Source organism: Monopterus albus, unplaced genomic scaffold (genome assembly GCF_001952655.1).
Source record: "Monopterus albus unplaced genomic scaffold, M_albus_1.0 scaffold69.1, whole genome shotgun sequence".
In the NCBI taxonomy this organism is placed as follows: domain Eukaryota; kingdom Metazoa; phylum Chordata; class Actinopteri; order Synbranchiformes; family Synbranchidae; genus Monopterus; species Monopterus albus.
In genome coordinates this window covers 3,441,685-3,460,427 of record NW_018127949.1, presented here as the reverse complement: position 1 = coordinate 3,460,427, position 18,743 = coordinate 3,441,685, and the positions used below count along the sequence as shown (strand labels likewise).

General features: G+C 39.9%; 2 protein-coding genes across 5 annotated transcripts in view; one reads left to right on the top strand and one right to left on the bottom strand.

Annotated features, from left to right (window-relative positions):
• lhpp (phospholysine phosphohistidine inorganic pyrophosphate phosphatase) overlaps nt 1–18,743 on the bottom strand; it is a 111,627-nt gene that overhangs the window by 63,746 nt on the left and 29,138 nt on the right. The gene's annotated exons all lie outside the window — the stretch shown is intronic.
• chst15 (carbohydrate sulfotransferase 15) overlaps nt 14,324–18,743 on the top strand; it is a 30,466-nt gene continuing 26,046 nt past the window's right edge. For all 4 annotated transcript variants that reach the window (XM_020605156.1, XM_020605157.1, XM_020605160.1 and 1 more), the window contains exon 1: nt 14,324–14,532. The gene's annotated coding sequence lies outside the window, so the exon portion shown is untranslated. The remainder of the gene's footprint in view (nt 14,533–18,743) is intronic.

The following is an 18,743-nucleotide window of genomic DNA, read 5'->3' as shown; positions in this document are numbered from 1 at the left end:
AACTGGCTTCTTACTGTGAGTGATGGGAATCTACATGAAACCACCAGAACAGTTTTACTATTTCATGTGAGATTTGTTTTCCTGCTCTTTAATCCTTGTTTTGAAGTGGACATAGATTAGACTTTAACATTAAAAAACTAAGTCTAAAGTCTAATCTAAGTCTAATATCATTAAATAAATTGTAAGTATGTGTGTGCATTACTTAATCAAACCCTCTCTATGAATGTTTGTAAATGCTTTATGCCTGAATACTGCCTAGACTATATGGAGTTTTGGACACCATGCTCATCCAGCTTTTGTGCAAAACCAGATGTCCTCTGGCATAATAAATGAGAGGAACCACAATGACATGATGATGAATGAAAGTGTAACCATAGCTCATGGCCGCTCCTGGTGAAGGACCTGCCTGTTTTGCTCCATGATGGTGCCACAGTTCTATCTGCAATTTTTCTCAAGCCCTGTGAAATCTATGAGTGGTTTGCTTTTCCACTTGGCTTGCCTGTACCTTGGTGACAGGCTTAACCAGTGTTTACGTCCATAATGGGCCCCAGGTTTTCATATTACATCATCAGAAATACCTGTGGACTTATTGCACAGTGCTGAGACTGTTCAGAGATCCTGCCAAGTCCAAAGTAACAGACAAGCCTATATTTAGCTCTGTTTATGGGCTGCTGGAAAGAGCTTAAAATAGTTTGGATGGAAACACTTTTATAACTGTGCCCTACATGGTCCATTAGGCTTGGGGATATCAAAACGGCTTAAATACAGCTCTTTTTGTAATATGATTGAATCTTGGCACTCGAACATGGTATTATAAGACACTAATTTGTCCTTTTTGTTGGCAAAGATCTGCTTCGTTTTTGTGCAGGGGCAAAAGCAACAACTCCAGCAGAACACACAGAACACTCTGGCTTAAACCCTGCCAACCTGAACCAAATACCTCCTGTGCCAAGTGGGGCATTACACGGATCTGGCCAGGTGCTACCCTCCTGAGCATTCTGGGGGATCCTGCCAAGTGTCTCTCTCTGCCCCCAGTGCTACAGTGTGATTATTTATTTATTTATTTGTCTGTCGCAATTGTGAAGTCATCCTGGGATAAACTGTAAAGTCCTAAACCTCCACTAAAACATTTACTTCCTAAAGGTTGTGAAACAGGATTTGTCCTGCTTTGCCAGTGGATACACAATCTTTTTAGCCTGTGGCTTTGGGCTCAACTTGTGTAAAAACACTTGGGAGTTTTAATGCAGCCTTGCCCTGGTCCTCTTATCAAACAGGTTCATCTCTCCAACCTTTTCAGAGGGAAGCCTAGAGTATTAAAAAAAATCTGGTACCAGGCCAACTCCATATCTATAGGAAACAATGACTGACAGTCCTCAGTATCAAAGGTTTATCCCTCGACAGCTTGATGCAAGAGATTCTGAGAAACAAGCAGAGGAACATCAAAACTCCAGAGTATCCAGCCTGAAGTGCATGCATACACATATGGAGACAAAAGCTCAGATGGATGTCAACATCTTTCTGCTTTTAGAAGAAACTTTGAACAGCCTGCACAAAGGCTAAAAGGAAATTATGATATCATGGGACACACTGGCTGCACTTTCAACAATATACAATAACATGACAAGTAACTCTCTGGAGCTTCTTTTAAAACTTGGCTTCAGAAAGAATCACAGCACACTATTGTCTCCATCACTCTCCCGGGTGATCCTTACAGCCTGCTGTGAATTAATCCATCTAAACAAGCATTACGTGCACCGTTGTGCAAACAAAACCCATACACAAAACATGATGGATCTTGCAATTGCATACGTGATTAAAAACCCAGATCAGACCACAAAGACAGCTGCGGTTTAAGAGTGGAAGGAATCAGAAGTTTGCTGCAAACTGAGACAATAATGAAGCATCGATTGTACAGTCTTTTTGTTTTTATCATGGATTCATACCACTGCCAGATTTCCCACCAGTGGAAGGAAAAATGTAATTAATTCATCCATGGTGCTGGCTGGCAATTTTCTTCACTTCAGTCAGCTGATCCAGGCCAACATCAACAGTCTCTCCTAGTCTAAGCATGACATCCACAACAGCAGAGAAGTCACAGGGCTGCAAAAACACATACCTTATATTCTCAATCACAACTTTTAACCATCTGCAAAATTTTAAATCAATAAACAACAAAACTCAGACTGAATTTTTTTTTTCTGAAGCATAAGGAGTTGGAAATTCAGTCAGGCACAGATATTGGTGTGGACGGATCAATAGACAATGAGCACAGACAAGTAAAAGGAACCCACCTTTACCTTCACTTCTAGGAACAAGACTTATAGAACAATCAGCCACATTTTACAGTAAATCTATTTCTACTCCCTTTCCACCTATTTCTACTTGTTTTGTGTCTATTTTTATATTATTTTTCATGTCTTTGTTGTTGTTTTGTGCCTCTTTTTGTCATTTCCCATATTTTTCCAAAGGTTTTCCTGTCTTTAGGGTTGTTTTCTATTTTAATGGTCTTTATGTCTTTGCAATCGTGTTGCATTTGTTTTTTATTAGGTTTTTTGGGGGGGCTTTTTACAGGCATTTGATTGACTTTCCAAAGGAAAGGTTAACAATCCCTTCATGGTTCCCTGGTCTATGAGCCCCCTGGGCCTGTGCCCAGTAGTAATCCATCCATGATATTGGGTGCAGAAATGTGTAATAATTTTTTGGAAGTGCAGTGGGTGCAGAGTGGCGTGGTGGTTTGGGCTCTGTGACCCTTGTGTGTAAGGGGACTTTTCAGACAGCGCCTAATATCTAGCCAGCTGGAACACATTCCCAGAGCGTTCTTGGCTTGTTCATTGTGCTGTTGACAATGAAGTCAGCTCCCTGACTGACTCCCTCCCTCTTTATACCTCTTTGGACGTGAATGGGTGCTCTTGAAAAGCACTGAGGCGCTGATTATGCAGAGCAGTGCATGCTGGGAGAGCACCAATTACCCTGATGGGCCTTTTCATGTTTGCACATTGTTGAGCAGCACATAGGCTAGTGTCCCAGGTGTACATGGCAACACAGTGACAGCAGAGGTGACTTTCTGTGAAAGGGCAGGGTCACAACTGTCACAGGAGACAATATTAATATGAATATATGTAAAATAGAACCCAGTGAAATAGGTCTTAGTAAACTGCTGTCACCCCTTCACTGAGTCTGGTTATAATAAAATGAAAAGCAGTACTAAACATTTTTAGAGCAGCAATTACTGTTTTTCATTATCAATTAATATCTCTCCTAATGCTTCTTGATTAATTGTTTAGTGTATGAAATATGCTCTGGAGTTTAATATCTGGCCTGAAGAGCAAATTTGAACCACACCCCACTGTACACTTTCCATCTTAGCATTCTAAGACGGTGGTTTAATGTGAGTAACTGCAATAAATATATTACCTGTTGAAAACTATGTATCAGCACCCTGACCTTTAAGATTCCTCTGTGCTGTTGATAGCCTCACTGACATAGTCAGATGCAGCTTATCATATGTCCCACAATACCAAAAGAATAAGAAGAGGAAATGTGCAAAAAGCAATCAACTGCACCATTTAAACTCAGAATTGGTAAGCTTTGTGCAGCTGTATACTAATGCTGCAGGAAAAGCTGAATCCCATTTTGTACATTAAATTGTTTGGTATCCTTTTTTAGAAAAACAGCTAACTGCAATGCTTTATATAATGGATACAGGAAATTACACATAGCTTGAATGGTTTTGTGTTAAATGAAAAATTGTCAATCTCAGGCTTGTCCTTGTGAAAATCCTTTAATACCATAAACACAGGCTGATTCATGCGACACGTGTGGAGTTACTGGGGTAATATATTCCAGTTTGGTAGAATCACCACAAAGAGAACATATACAGTCCTATATATTTGAAAGTATTTTCTATATATATTGTAGTCTATAAAAAAAGCTCCAAGCTGATGTCATCCAATTCATATCTGATAACAGCTCATTTCATCTCAAAAACTGATTTGTTAATGTCTCTACAGGTCATACTTTCAGTCCAATAGTCCAGGTGTTTAATAGGTGAATCAGGTCCACAATGCCAGTTTTACTTTGGGTTATAAAGCCACTGATTTGCTTCCAAGCTTGTTTGAAAAAATATCAATTTCATTTTCCAGGTTATTGGAAGAGGTAGCGGCCATAAAGCTCTGTTGTGCTTCCCACAAGGAGCCCGTTTATAATGTTTCTACAGTAACCTCCCGGGCTGAAAAACAATCATGTGAGCTGGAGGGCTCTCTGAGCATCTGCCTTCAATAATAGTACCTGCCTCTGTCTGCTAGAGGCGTGTGAGCAGTGGCCACATCGGAGGTCTTAACAGAAGCCCCCTTTGTCATCACCAGTCACAGTCCAGAAAGCGAAAATGCTTGAACAGAGCCAAAATTTCAGGTAGCTTTATAACAGCCTGAAGGTTAGAAAAAAATAGGAAGACTGACTGTGATTCACGTAAACAACAATACTGATGCAGAGATTAACTAATGAATGTGCCAGAAAGAAGCTACAAAGATAAAACTGGACAGTATTTATCCATTAAAATGCTTCACAAGCAACTTTTAAAGTGGCTATAATTGATATAATTACTGAAAATAATTGGACTTCTATTCATCAGGTGTCTAAAAACATGCCAAAAAGCAATGGTTTTGCTTACTATATACACGTTCTTCACAATAACTTTAATAACGGTTGTTGTTTTTGTTTTTAAATGACTTTGTATTTTATGACCAACATTTTGGAAGCCTGTGGCAGTGAGTGGCAGTGTGAAATGAAAGCCATGTCTACAGTGGATATAGTAGAAGAAGGTATCAAGGAGTATTTGAAAATCCCTCCATAAGCCTTCACTGCATTTTTTCTTTATTGCTATGACAATTTTTTTTCCACCTCACCCAATCCTAAAATTAAAAACCTACACTGTTCATTTTACAGCAGAAAGCATGCTGGCTACAGTAGGTCATTGTTTACCTACTGAATACAAACTGAAACTTTTTGGCAAGAGCCGGACATGAATGCAGTAAGGATGTAATAAACCATTTATCAACAGCATTTCATACATTTTGAGATTCCGTGCTGAACCCACTCAAATGCAAAGTTGGCACTGAGGAGCAACCTCTAATCATCATTAAAGGTGAGCAGGAGCATCTGAAGAATGTGAAATAAGGGTATGGGTTGTTGATTGAGACTTTCTGCTGCTTAAAGTGAAAAAAGGCTATGAGCAAATTTAGGCTGAATCATTAATCAAATAAATGGGTTTGATCAAAGATTTCATAATAACACTATGAGGCTGATACACATCTGCTTTTTTAAGGGTCCAAGATTTGCAATACCACATGTGATATTTAACTATAAATCGAATATACTGTACAAACACAAGGGATTATCCCCAATTAGGGAAGAATCATGAGTGGAGGCTGCATGTGTAACAAAATATGGCTCTTTATCAGCTATTTGCAGATACCCAAGGCTCTTTTTTGTTTGACATTGATTACTTTGGGCAGATTATTTGATGTAAATCACATGAGCACTCTTGTACAGTAAACAAACCTGAAACTACTTTAAGTGCTTGAATGTCTCAGGTAATTTATGAACAAGATTTACCAGACTCATTTGAGTAGGTATTTAGTTTTTTTAAAGCATGTTGACATATGAGAAATAAAAGATACTGGCAGGATGAGAACAAAATGTGTCACTAGTCTAATCTTGCTCTAACATTCTGTGCATGTGGCCTCACCAGTTTCACTCAGAACGTGATGAGAGATAAAGTGTGTCCATATTGTAAACACTCTGCAGCTGTTTTCCACCAGAGAGGAGGGCAGAATTAGACAAATGTGACCCCAGTTCAATAACAAGCACATCAATCCTGCAATTTGTTTCCTCCAAAACGATTCCGTTGTCACCTCCAACAGCTTTTTTTGTGAAACACATAAGCACACATACACAGCCATTACAGCTGCAAAACACAATACTGACCTTTTCTAGGATGACCGAACAGGAAACTCTGTGTAGATGTACTAAGACACTTTGTTCCTACTGCTTAAAACTTGGCGACCTAAGAGGCCATCAGCACTGACCAGACAGCAGTTTCCAGTAGAACATGGCTGTCATACTTTCCGCATTAAAGAAACATGAGCATAGAGGATGTTCTTACAGCTGAAATCGCATGGACAGGCAAGAGAACCCCTGTGTGCTGTCCCCACACATCATTCTGTTTGAATGTCCTTTCTATTTTAGATTTAGATGTGAAAATGTGGTTTAAAGAGCTGACTCCTTTATTTAAACTGTTTCCTTTTAATGTAAAGGACTCGACTATGAGTTGCTATTTAAATTAGTATGGCTATTACTTTAACAACATTAAATCCTTTATAACTTCGGAGGATGCTTTACCAGTAGAAGTGATTCTGTGACAGGAAGGGTGTTGGTTGAGTCAAATTACTGGTCTGACATGTCAATCTGCCAGGTCATGGTAGAGAAACAGTGTGGGAGCTAAAAATATTTGCTTTCTTTCCAAGAGTTCAATTGATACCATTCTCTTATGGGTATCCTAAATATGGAGCAACAGGAGCTAGGTGTTACTTTCTCATTCAAAACAAATAAATGCACAATAAATTAAAACCCTTAAAAACTTCCTGCATTTGAGTTTAAACCAGTTTGGTGACAACATCTACCCAGTTTCTTCTACAAAATGTAGCATGTAACTCCCACACAATGTCTGCTCATCTTTTTAGATTGTCATTCTGGTTACAGGTTAATTTACAGTGTCCCCTGTGGCTTTATAAACAAAAGTTAATGATTTCCCAGCAGCAGCTATACACATCAGTATAAGAATATCAAACTAGATCAACTAAGCATATAGCTCAAATGAAATTTAAAACACTTGGTGTTTTGAAAGAGGGATACAGTGCAGAGGTGGAGCAAGTATCAGCTGTCGCTTTAGTTTAGAGCACCATTAATCAGATTTAATTCATATAATAACAGTAGTAGAGCACTGTAACATATGTAAACTGGGTTCTTCTCACACAAAAAACAAGAGGCAGCTGTGGGGAGTTTGAGCCCACTCTGCCTGTGTGAGTCCGCTTTGAACTTTATGCCCCAGTTTCTCACACTCAAATACAGCTGGCATCATCCCACTGTTACCCCCCGAAAGCAACTCGGACCAGCTATTATCTGCCAATAAAGCTTTTGGCTTCACTGTATGATGAATACCCTCAGGGGATGAGATACAACTTGAGGGTGGATTTGGCTTCCAAAGCTGTAAATCTTTTTTACATGCCCTCCTCCCAGCACCAAGTGCTGTCTGAGCTAAATGGTTTAAAGGCCTCTCCCAGCTCACTATGAAAGGAATATGAGCGGTGGGATGAGGATGCCGGTGGCATCGGCATGGTTGCGCAGTGATTAGCACCGCCACCTTGGCCAACCCGGGGCCTTTCTATATGGAGTTTGCATGTTCTCCTGTAGTCTGGCTTCCTCCCACAGTCCAAAGACATGCAGCTTAGGTTGATTGGTGACTCTAAACTGCCCGTAGGACTGAATGTGAATCTAAGAATATGTCATTGTCCTTCTCCAGGAATGTAAAATTAGTCTGTGCAGCGATTTGTAAATTGAAATTTGTTTGTTTGGAGACTTCAAATCACTGATTGGCTCTTTAACTTTACTTATACTTTTTCATTTTGTTCCTTAAGTTTATTTATTTGTTTTTTGTAGATAAAGAATTGGATACAAAATGCTATTTTAGTTTTACATGTAAGACCATCTCTAAGTTCATACATGACAAAGCTAGATGATAAACTACTTTGAGAACAACGATACTTCAAAATGTTTTATGCTAAGGAGGAAAATTAAGAAAATACTTTTTGCAGCTTTGTTAGAAACATCATGTGTATCGCACCCAAAAATTAAGATAAGATAAGTGTACAAGACCCTGTGTTTCGGAAACAGCAGCTCGGGAGGTAATAGTGACCTTGGATATGTGCCCATGTCTGTTTCACTCAGCAGACTGTGTGCTGCTGCTGTGAGAGCTGCTGCTACAACACCTGAGTGAGTGTAAAACAGTAAGCTATTATAATAATACTCACGAGGGGCACGGTGTGTGTGTGCAGATTTGTGGATGATGATAGAGTATGGGAGCGCTGATTTGAGAGTCACAGTACATGCAGTTCTGAGTATTCGGGAAACTTATCTCTGCATTTCTCACCTCTACTTGAAATAACATGACAGAATGCAAGTCCTTAGTGACGATGAGAAGCCCAAGTAACCCCCTGTGGCAGTTTCAAATTGAGCCATTTTTACTTTTATCCCCAGGGGAAACGCGTCTGTCTGAGAGGTATTTATATTTGCCAATGTATTTCTGATGTGCACTCTGTGTCCACTTTCCACATCCTTCCTTTCTTTTTTCTTAACTCCTGCCTGATCTTCTCATCCCTCCTGCTCAACATATATTCTTCTAGTAGTGAATGACTGGAACTTAGTCAGGAGGCTGTAACGTCATACCCTTGGCACAGGATCACAGGTTGGCACCTGGACGGAGCAGCTGTTGCACTGCCTTTGACTGACAGATTACAACCTTGGAGCCTGGACATGCAGTCACACAGCCGGGTAGACAGCGTCCTGGATACAGGCCATTCAATTAATTTCGACCATCATCAGCCTCACAGTCATTTCCACTCTGCCACTGCTCTGGTGCAGAGTTACCTGCGTTCCTACTCCAGAGCAATAGATTGGAGCCCATAGAAAAGATTCTTTTTCCATTTATACTATGACTATAAAAACAGACACACATCGAAATGGTGTCAAAATTCAGCTGGAATGCTGAATTATGCCTCTTTACCTTAATAGATGAATATTTGAGGGCTGAACAGGCAGTATTGTTGCTGTAATCTGATCGACTAATCTGTTGCACAGAGGCTGACTTTGGCTCTTGTATGCATAAGCATGGCTTTATCCCCTTGAATCCTTAACTTCAGGGCTCTCGCTTTCATTTTGCTCCATAATCCAGAGTTACAGTATGTGGCTCCATGAATGTATTACTGCCTGACAGCCTCATCACTTTTCATTAAGGAAAAGTACCAGGAACTATTGGAGGGATGCTGCAGGAACGGGTGGATGAACAGGTGTATGCCAGTGGAAGTGGGCAGCCGGGGTTTTGTGAGCCATTCTTTTAGCTGTGGAGGCAGCAGAGAAGGCATCGGGATAGCTCTGGTTGAAAAGGGGCAGCCAATGGGATCAGCCTAATGCCACTTGAACAGGCTGATGATTAATCAGCCTTTGTCAGGTCACCACGCAGCAACCAGTGACTCCAGGATACAACACTGATGAAGTGTCCAAATTTGTGCATCAGTGTTAATTCCACTTAGGTTTCTTACTCAGACGGTGACTTTTAAAGAAATGACTGCTGTTAGATAGTCTTCTGGAGTATGTCTGCATGCTTTGATTGAGTGAGGCATCCCCCAGTATTTTAACTCATCAGAAACATGTTCATTTCTCCATGGTCAAATGTGAAGTAAGTTATACAAGTACAAATCTTTTACGTTAGACCAACTATCTATGTTTGCTCTGTCACTGGGACACTGAGGAGGTCTTGTGCTTTAATCACACCTATTTGCATGGAAATGGATATTGATTGGTGGAAATATCCACACAGCTTTGCCACTGCTGCACCATTCGATACATTTCTCATTTACGCTTCGTTCTGTTCTCTCAGGGAAAACAGCAATCACAAGATGAAAGTGTCATTTTGAAAACAAAATGTACCACAAAGTGTGCTGGTCTCCAGCATACAGTAAATTCTACCAGCAGAATAATGGTACAGTGTGCAAAGGTGAGAATATCAAAACAGGATGTGCTATCAAACTGTTTCATATGAAGCAGAAGAAATGTGATTCCCCCATGGTGCACACCCTGAAACAATGAGCACAAGATCTGAAGTGAGTTGAATGAAAAATAGCATGCAGCGGCGCTCTAGCACACAGCATTGTAGTGTCGAATTCACAGCTCAGCATCACTTGAAAAGCCTCTGTGTGGTCTCCCTCGCTTCAAACATAAACACCACAAAAATATGTTCCTCAAGCTGCGTCTGTGGCGACTGAACCAACAGGGCAGGGTAGTTGTTGCCCGTCAAAACAGCAGAGAAAAATGCTGAACCAATGGCTGAAGATAAGAAAGGTTTGACTGACAGGTTTTCATAACTCTGTAATAATTACTTGATCATAACCCTCTTAGAGTCTATAGTTTATTTACGTGGCACTGCCATTTAAAATCTCATTAAGTTCCCACAAAATGCAACTGGAAGCAAATGATATGCACTTCTATTTACATCCAGTCATTTTTCAGTTTATATTTGTATCTCTGTTGCTGTTTGACTTACTTTGTCGACTGACTATAATCTTCAGTCCCACCCAGTGAGATTTGTTTTCTGCCATCCGCCATTTGGGGTGTACGATTCTGGGTAAATATGAATCACAGTTTTTTTTCATTTCGAATTTAATTAATTCATGAGCAAAGAAAAGCTCTCATATATATGCTGTATATATACAGCCAGCTCACCTATAGCCAGATGGAGTCACTGAATCCTCATTCAATACACAACCATTTCCCTTGGTGTAATGCTGAGGCAGCACTACAGTGATTACAGCAGATTAACACATGAAATAATGTTTTCCCTTTTGATCTGGGCAAAGGACGCACATCCGTTTAGTCATCTGAACTTAGAGGAAGCCCTGAGTCCTAAGGAAACATTAGCTGATGATGTTAAATTTAGTCTGCCCTCTTTCAGGCCATTGGGGAATTTTTCATTATTTATTCACATGATCTTAGTCCATGTCAAACCAGACTTGAAGGAATAACCCTGAGGTTCTGGTCCAGATATTTGGCAGTTTATTATTACAGACCTGACCTGAAAGTAAAAGAGAAAAAAAATGACACAAGGCCCACACATGAACTCACATATTTACTCTCCTCTGCTTCCTAATGTTCGTGTGATGAAACACACAAAACAAATTGAATATGCAGGTTTTTAAGCATAGAGATAAAACAAACAAAACCAGCTGCTTTTTCAAATTTGTTTCTTTTTCTGTCATCTCTACTGGGCTTTAGCTGAGACAGGCTGATGCTGAGAGGCATGTCTGACTGCAGACGTGGGGCACACTGCAGGCAGGATGACTCATATGCACCGGATGACTTAGTGAAGAAACAACTGGCCATTACACAATCTTCACCACCACCACCATCCTTCCATCCATTATCTATAACACTTATCCTGAAGAGGGTCATTGGGGGGAGGGGGGGGGGGGCTGGAGCTGAACTCAGCTGACATTAGGAGGCACCATCATCATCATCATTACAATCCTCATCAGTGCTGTTGTTACCATCAGATGGTTTGAGGATAAATGCATCTGCAAGTCAAATACAGCAGGCAGACACAAACATATATATTGTGAGAAGATGAAATTCTTGAAAATCTTTAACCTCCCTTGGGCTACTGGTTTATTGGAATAGACTAAAGAATTCATACAGGTAAATAATGGATGCTGAAGGCTTTTGAAACTGGTACTGAAAAACAGCAACTAAGGGCTTAATGGTAACTGTTACATTGCCTGATGATGATGGTGGTGGCGATGATGATGATGATTTGCTCTGCAAAAAGAGTAACAGATCCATGATGGCATCACTGGAACATGATATGAGACAACATATCTCCCAGCGAAACCGCCTCTCGCAGACAGAATTACAGCCGAATGTGGCTACAAGGTGGTCAAACTTTGATGTGTGTAGTTGCTGAGTCATTCCAATGTGCCACAATGAATCATATCCCACATCCCTGGTCCACACTTTAGGCAGGAGTTAATGTTTGTCTGCTGCTGAAACATTTAGAGATAAACACACATTCTCATATGAATGCGAGATTACTGACCTTTACTTTTCCCAGTAGTTGCAATGCATTCTGGTCTATTTCTTAGCCTTGGAGGCAAATATTTCCCTGTGCAATATCACTAAAATGTTAACTTACTCAAAACTGTTCTATCTTATAATAGTTGTATTATTTTCAAGTTAAATGTTGGGTATTTGATTTTATTTGTAAATCAAAAAAAGGCAGGCTAGATAGATTACACTGTAAATACAGGCCCCAAAGTACAACCTCACTGCAGCAAAAGGGAGTACACCTGAGAGTTCCAACTAAGACTAATTGCACGAACAAGGTTACAAAATAGCCCGAGAACACTACAGCTTTCTCAGTTTTGACCTTGGTTGAATCTAATGAAACATGGTTAAGAATTTCCTGAATTGACTTCATAAAGATAGGAGAGTGTACACCTGTAGTAGGCAGAAGGGGTTAGGAGGTAAAGGACCCACACTACCAATAACAGAAGGTGCTGTCATCAAAAATGGCACTACGCACAATTTGTCATTTAAGCACTTTTGCATTGAAAAACAGATGGTAAGGGACTCTGAGTTAGCACAAGGATTATCTGTTGAAATAGGTGTTTCAGTGACTGCTCGGGCAGTGTGAAGGAGCTTGAGTGAAGTCAATTTGAGCGTGTGCGAGAGGAGAACTTCTGCTCACAAAATGGCACAAAACTGCAAGAAAAGGACCTGTAAAAAGGCTGATGAATATTGGTGGCATACTGGGTCAGATGAAACTAAATAGTGACTTTTATTGTAGTTTGTTCTTACAGTAAATATCAACCTTTCATTAAAGTTTCATAAGTCAAACATTTTTTAAATTAATTGGCTTCATTCTTCTGATGCTTTTGGGTAAAAACAAATAAAATGGTATTGAGTGAGCAGGACTTATAATTACTGAACATTTCAGTCATGCAACCATACAAACAAACAGCTATACTGGGACCTCATATTAGACATTTGTCTTAATGGTCTGAATAACCAGCCAGTGAGCAGGAGCTGTCCAGCTGTCTTGGTGGCCTCTGTCCCTCTATAAACTCTCTGGGAAAAGAGCATCGCAATAATCCAGTGATGTTCCACTAGAGACTCAGGCAATACAAGGTTTATGTCTTTTTGTATTTATTTAGTCCTACAGAGATTTGTGTTGCCTTTCGTACAAGAGCCGAGGATGAAATAAGTAAAATTGGAAAAGGTACTGCATATTGTCTCATTTATCTCTGCTGGTATCTAGCCATGCAGAGAGCTTTTACTTCATTTCCCCACGTCTTCACCAAAGTACAATGAATGGGAGTGGAATAGAATGTCTGTGCTCCTGACAGCACTGGAAATGACAGTAAAAGAAAAAGTTGGCATTACTCTGTGTTTTCCTATTGGTAACAAATGTTAGCATGTCTCAATACTTTTTGAGTTTTCCAGTTTGTTTGGATCCCCTGGATAAATCCCATAGAGAAATAAACACGACCGCCACTGTTTTAATCCCTCAGTTACCATTTCTATTGACAATGTAAATCTTTAAATACAGGTTGCAAATATATAGGGTTGTTTCAGTCTCTGAAAAAAGATAAAGTGAACTATTAAACAAACAGGAGTAAAAGTGCATTTTGTGGGGACAGGTTTATGGCACAGAGGAATAAGCTATATCGGGCTTTGGCTTTGGCTTTGGCTCCACCCACATGTTTGCAGAAATAATCCATTGTTGATTTTGGTCTTTTTATGGAATTTGCTCATAATAAGAAAATATAGAATATAACAAGATGAATCGTTTAAAAGCTTAAAGGTACAGTAATTTGTCATTTCAGAATCATTACCCCTGGTTTATTCTAAACAATTAGTAGTACTTTATAATAAAGAAAGAAAGGCATGCACAGTATGTTGCTGTTGATTTTCTAAAACACAATGCATTTTTTGCATTTATAAGACAGTTGTGGAGACAGAGACATGATACAAGTGGTGAGAATGACATGCACCACAACCACCAAGGAAACAAGACTGAGTTTGCAAAATCATAGGTTTCCTGTGAAATCACAAAATTATATTCCCCTCTGTTGTACTGGAGTGGAGTCAGAAATCTAACATGGATTGTATGTATATCGGAACATCAGGGTACATAATAACCAAATCTATATGCTTTACTGGGTGCCATTTGTGTGAACTGACCCTTTAAATGTGTACTGTTTACTCACATAATATACTAGTACAGGCACTTTTCCTGTTTGCATAAAGAGTATAGGTTTATTATAAATTTATAGTTCTTAGACCCCTGCTCACTCCCCCTTTTTGCTCCTCTTCACCCCTCACCCTTACATCCCACTGGTAGAGGGAGAGAGAGAGAGAGAGAGAGTGTGTGAGTGTGTGTGCGCGTGTGTGTGTGTGAACTGCTGTCATACTGAGAGAAGCACAGCAAAGCACAGAGAAAGAGACAGAGAAGCTGTCACCGAGCAGAGTCTATAACTTGCTCACATGTAACCGCCAGCGGAGGAAAAACATAACAATTACACGGACTTACAAAAGCTGTTCATTTCCGTGACTGATGGAATGGACATGTACGAGCCGGCAATGAGAACTTGTGTGTTCCGAGTGGTCATGTGAGCGCTGCGGGCTCCAAGAAGAAACTCATAGCAGGTAAACCTGTGATTATATTTTGACGTTGTTCAGTCTTGTGCATTTTGATATCTACCTGTGTTAATTGCCAATTTTTTTGTTATTGTTCCGGTCAGTTCCATGTCAGTGAGTTCATGCCCTCGGTTTTCATGCTGCATGTCTGGTGCGAGTGGTTGCAGGAACGGAAAAGTTTTTGGGTGGATTGGCCAAAGACAGCGCCAACATAACGGGCTCCTTTCAGCGGAGCGGCGCCCGCTGCCCGTAGAGGATGAATGGGTCACTATATATTCTAATCCCAACTCAAAGAGTCGACTCAGTTGTCTTCGATTAAATGTGGGAGAAAGAGCTGCTGCTTGCAGATTTGCATTCCATGGAAGAATATCGAGGCTATTATTACCAGTCAATATCAAAGAAAATTACAGCATGTCGACATCAGTTCTATAAAGGATTACTTTTATTCCAAACTATGCAGAATCTGATTTTTAAGCGCATTCACGAGGCCCGTTTTTAGGTTCTTGAATCGTGAGGGCGTGAGAGCCAAACCAAAAGGATTTCATGCTGACAAATGAGAGCAGGGGAAGTCTCCTTCTCTTTGTCCTACATGAGACACCAAATAGACAACAGACTGCAAACTGGGAATGCTGGCCAGATGGACGCACCTTATAGTTACTATTCAGTCCATTGATGATGTGATGACTAGTGTGACCAGGATCTGAGGAGCCATCAACACAACTGCTAACTGACTCCTGAACTTACTGTTTACAGATCAGGGCTTTCTCTTCATGCTCACCTGCATTTAAATGCAGCTCGCGACATAGGTACACATCGATAGCAGGCTATGCTGTTACAATAGCAACAGCCCTCAGGATAAAGGCAGATACATTTTAATTAATGATTGAGATGCCCTCAGGGTGCATTACATCACTTCAACAACTTTTAGCCCCTTTCCCCCTCTTTTCTTTCAAGTTGAATAAGTTAATATGCAGAGTAATGCAAGGGTTTTTAATTACTGTAGTTGAGCTTTCAGTTAGCTGCTTTCCAGCACATTAAGCTACAGGGGTTTCAAACAGAAAGTGAATTTTATCTGAGAAAAAGCAAGTCAGTAAGATGAAAATGAATCCAATGTTAGTCAGTTAGTTGAATGACAAGACATTTGTCAATCAAAAATGCCAAATCTGACATCACTCTTGGGTTTTAATTAATCGTGATGGACTTCTTTGACATTAAACTAATAATCAAACTAATAGGTAAACTAGTAATCAAAATGATAGTGAAAATGACAGTTATGCACCTACAGTTTAAAAGCAAAGATTTCATAATGATGCACATAATATTTACATAGCATGAACAGACATATACGCACTGTGTGTGTGTGTGTGCACCATGTCAGAGTGTGTAGGTCTTGGCTTGCAAGCTGACACAGAGTCAGTGTGGGAAGCAGAGACACAGGCATCGTGAATGTGGTGGGGATTCTCTTTCCCACTGCAATATATTATTATACAGCAAGTGGGATGGATGATTAGAAAGATTTAAATGCCACGACTGGGTGTAGTGTGCATGGCCTTTTCCAGGCACTCTGTTGTGTTTGAGCTCATTTCATCTCTACCACTGCCGATTTCTACGGAGGGACTCGAGCACTTTGATGAATGACTCTGTCCGAGATAAACTGAGCTATAACATTTCTGACTTATTGTTCCTGATTTAGATGCAGACTTGGGTCTTGGTAGCAGGTTCATGATGTATTTATTTAAAAGAACAAATAGTACATAATGAATTAACATTGTCACGCAGTGTCAAATCTACAGGGCTTTGAGCAACATAAAAAAGAGCACTGTGAAAAGACACAGATGTATAATATTGGTCATAATTTTTTATAAATGATAAAAATGAAGGTTTTTATTTTATTTATTTACTTTTTAACCAGACTGAATTTACATGTAAATGTTATCACAGGAGGAAGGGCAGCTTTTAGAATTAATTTTCCCATCATTGTTTTTCATTAGAAATTCCAGTGATAATATCCTTCTGTATTAGAAAAGCTATAGTGTCGTAGTTACTGCAACACAGACAAAGAGGGAGTGGCTTTGTTAATGAAATCTTTGCTGGAGATTTGTCAAGGGAAGGGAATTCAATTTCAGTGGCTTTTTAGGTCCATTTCATCATAAAAACTGAGGGGAATTTGGCAGCAAACATGCACAGAACTGTTGCCCTTTTCAGATTCATGAATGTAAGGTCATCAGGCAATGGCAGTAATAAAACATATTCTCATGTTTGGCCAAATGAAAAACCACAGACCGTGTTAGTGCTAGTTCAGAAGATGAAACAAGTATTTCCTTAAAGTGTGTTTTTTTTTTTTTTTTTTTCATGAGACAGTCTGGGGAGCAGCTGACTTAAGCCCATAGCAACTTGTTCCCATGTTGTTACTGGATTATCTGTGTAATTAACAAAACATGCTAAGGTCTATCAAAACGAACTAGAAATCAGAAGCAGTAAAAAACATTGTGCAGCTTTGCCTTATTTGCTACCGGCTTCCTTTTGCTTCACATTTCCCTAATATGTCTTTTGTGTGAACACTAGCTTGTCTGAGCCATTTTGCATCACTAACTATCCCTGACCCTCAGAATGTCATCCTCAGAACATGTGGCCAGTCCTTTAGATAGCCCGTGTTCCTATGTTCAACCCACTGATTAACAAATTCTGGCTCTGCTCTGATAACTCCGACACCTTTTTCTTCTTCTCTGGGTCACAGACCCCCTTGTCAGCCTGACAGCCTGAAGCAGCACTCTGTATTTCTCAAATGAAGCATTTGACCTCTTTTAACAGTCTTTTATTTTAGTCACTGCTGTAGGAGGCTTAGTGTCAAGTGTGCATCGGGGCCGCTGTGTGCAGCTCGACAGAGCTCCTCTGGGCACGGGGCACACAGGCTGTCCATATGGTCACAGGCAACAATAATACAGTACATACCAGAGTCAGCCAACTGCTTCAGAAATGATGTTCTCTTTTATATCTCAAGACTTTGTGTTAACAGTCAGAACTGGCCTTTCTGATACTTCTACCCTCCACACTTTTGGATTTTTCACTGCCTAGTGCTACAACGAATGATCAGAAAGCCACAAAAATTTACCTGACATTTCTGATTAACAGTTTATCATGGTAACTTGTTACTTATGAGCTGTACAATCTAAATCTACATTGTGATTTGCTGCTTTTCCATCACTGTAAATAGAACATTTTTGGGTTTGGACAAAAACTAATTTGAAGATATCACCTTGGGATCTGGAAAAATTGTGATGGGATTTTTCATCTTCAATTCATTGGATTTTTTTCCCCTAAAATGATATTTAAGAAATTTAAAAATTTAAAGTGAAGACAATGCATTCTGAACCAACTATAGTAGATACATACAAATGCCCCATCAGTATGCAGAGAGAGTTTTTGTATAAACATAAACAGAGCGACTGTCAGATGCTGTTTTGTTCTGTGTCTATTTAAAAGTTTGGCTATTCAGCAGCCTATCAAAACATGTCAGCTCTTACAGATGCCATCTTTAGCTTCATGCCCATCACTAGTAAGCTTTTGTTGAAAAATGTTTAATAGACAGACGGCTGTTTTTGTGACAAATGACAGCAGGCTCTGATTTTAGAGTGACTGATCTTTACTGGAGAAAATATCCGGCTTCGCTCAAGTGTAGGAGGTGGACTTTGGAAAATAATGATGAATGCAGGGGCCCAGTGATGGATTGATCCTCCAATGAAGTTATGTTATGCATTCATGATGAGAGTAGTCACCGGGTGGGATTTATGTGGCTGCAGAGGAGCAATCACTCCTGAAAATGCAGTCTGTTTTAAGCAGCAGACCGAGGCTATTTGTCATTGTGACTGATGAGCTTCCAGTGATTAAGCTAACATGCTGATATATATTAATCTGCTTTATCTTATGAATGACAAGCGTGGAAATTTCATTCTTCAGTGTTATTGGCTCTGGTATACAAGCAGAAGCATCACAACATCTTGCATGCTTCATTCACTTTCCAGTTGGTCAGTCTTGCCATAGACTGTAAGATCTAAAGTCTGCGTCCTTTGAACAGCTCAAAAGTAGAGACAAGTCCTTTTACAAATATACAGTAACACATGAAAACCTGCATGTAAATCCTAAATCACACACGTTGGCACATACTTTCTAGACACATGTTGGCATGCCATATTTCCCCTTCACACTGTGACACTGACATG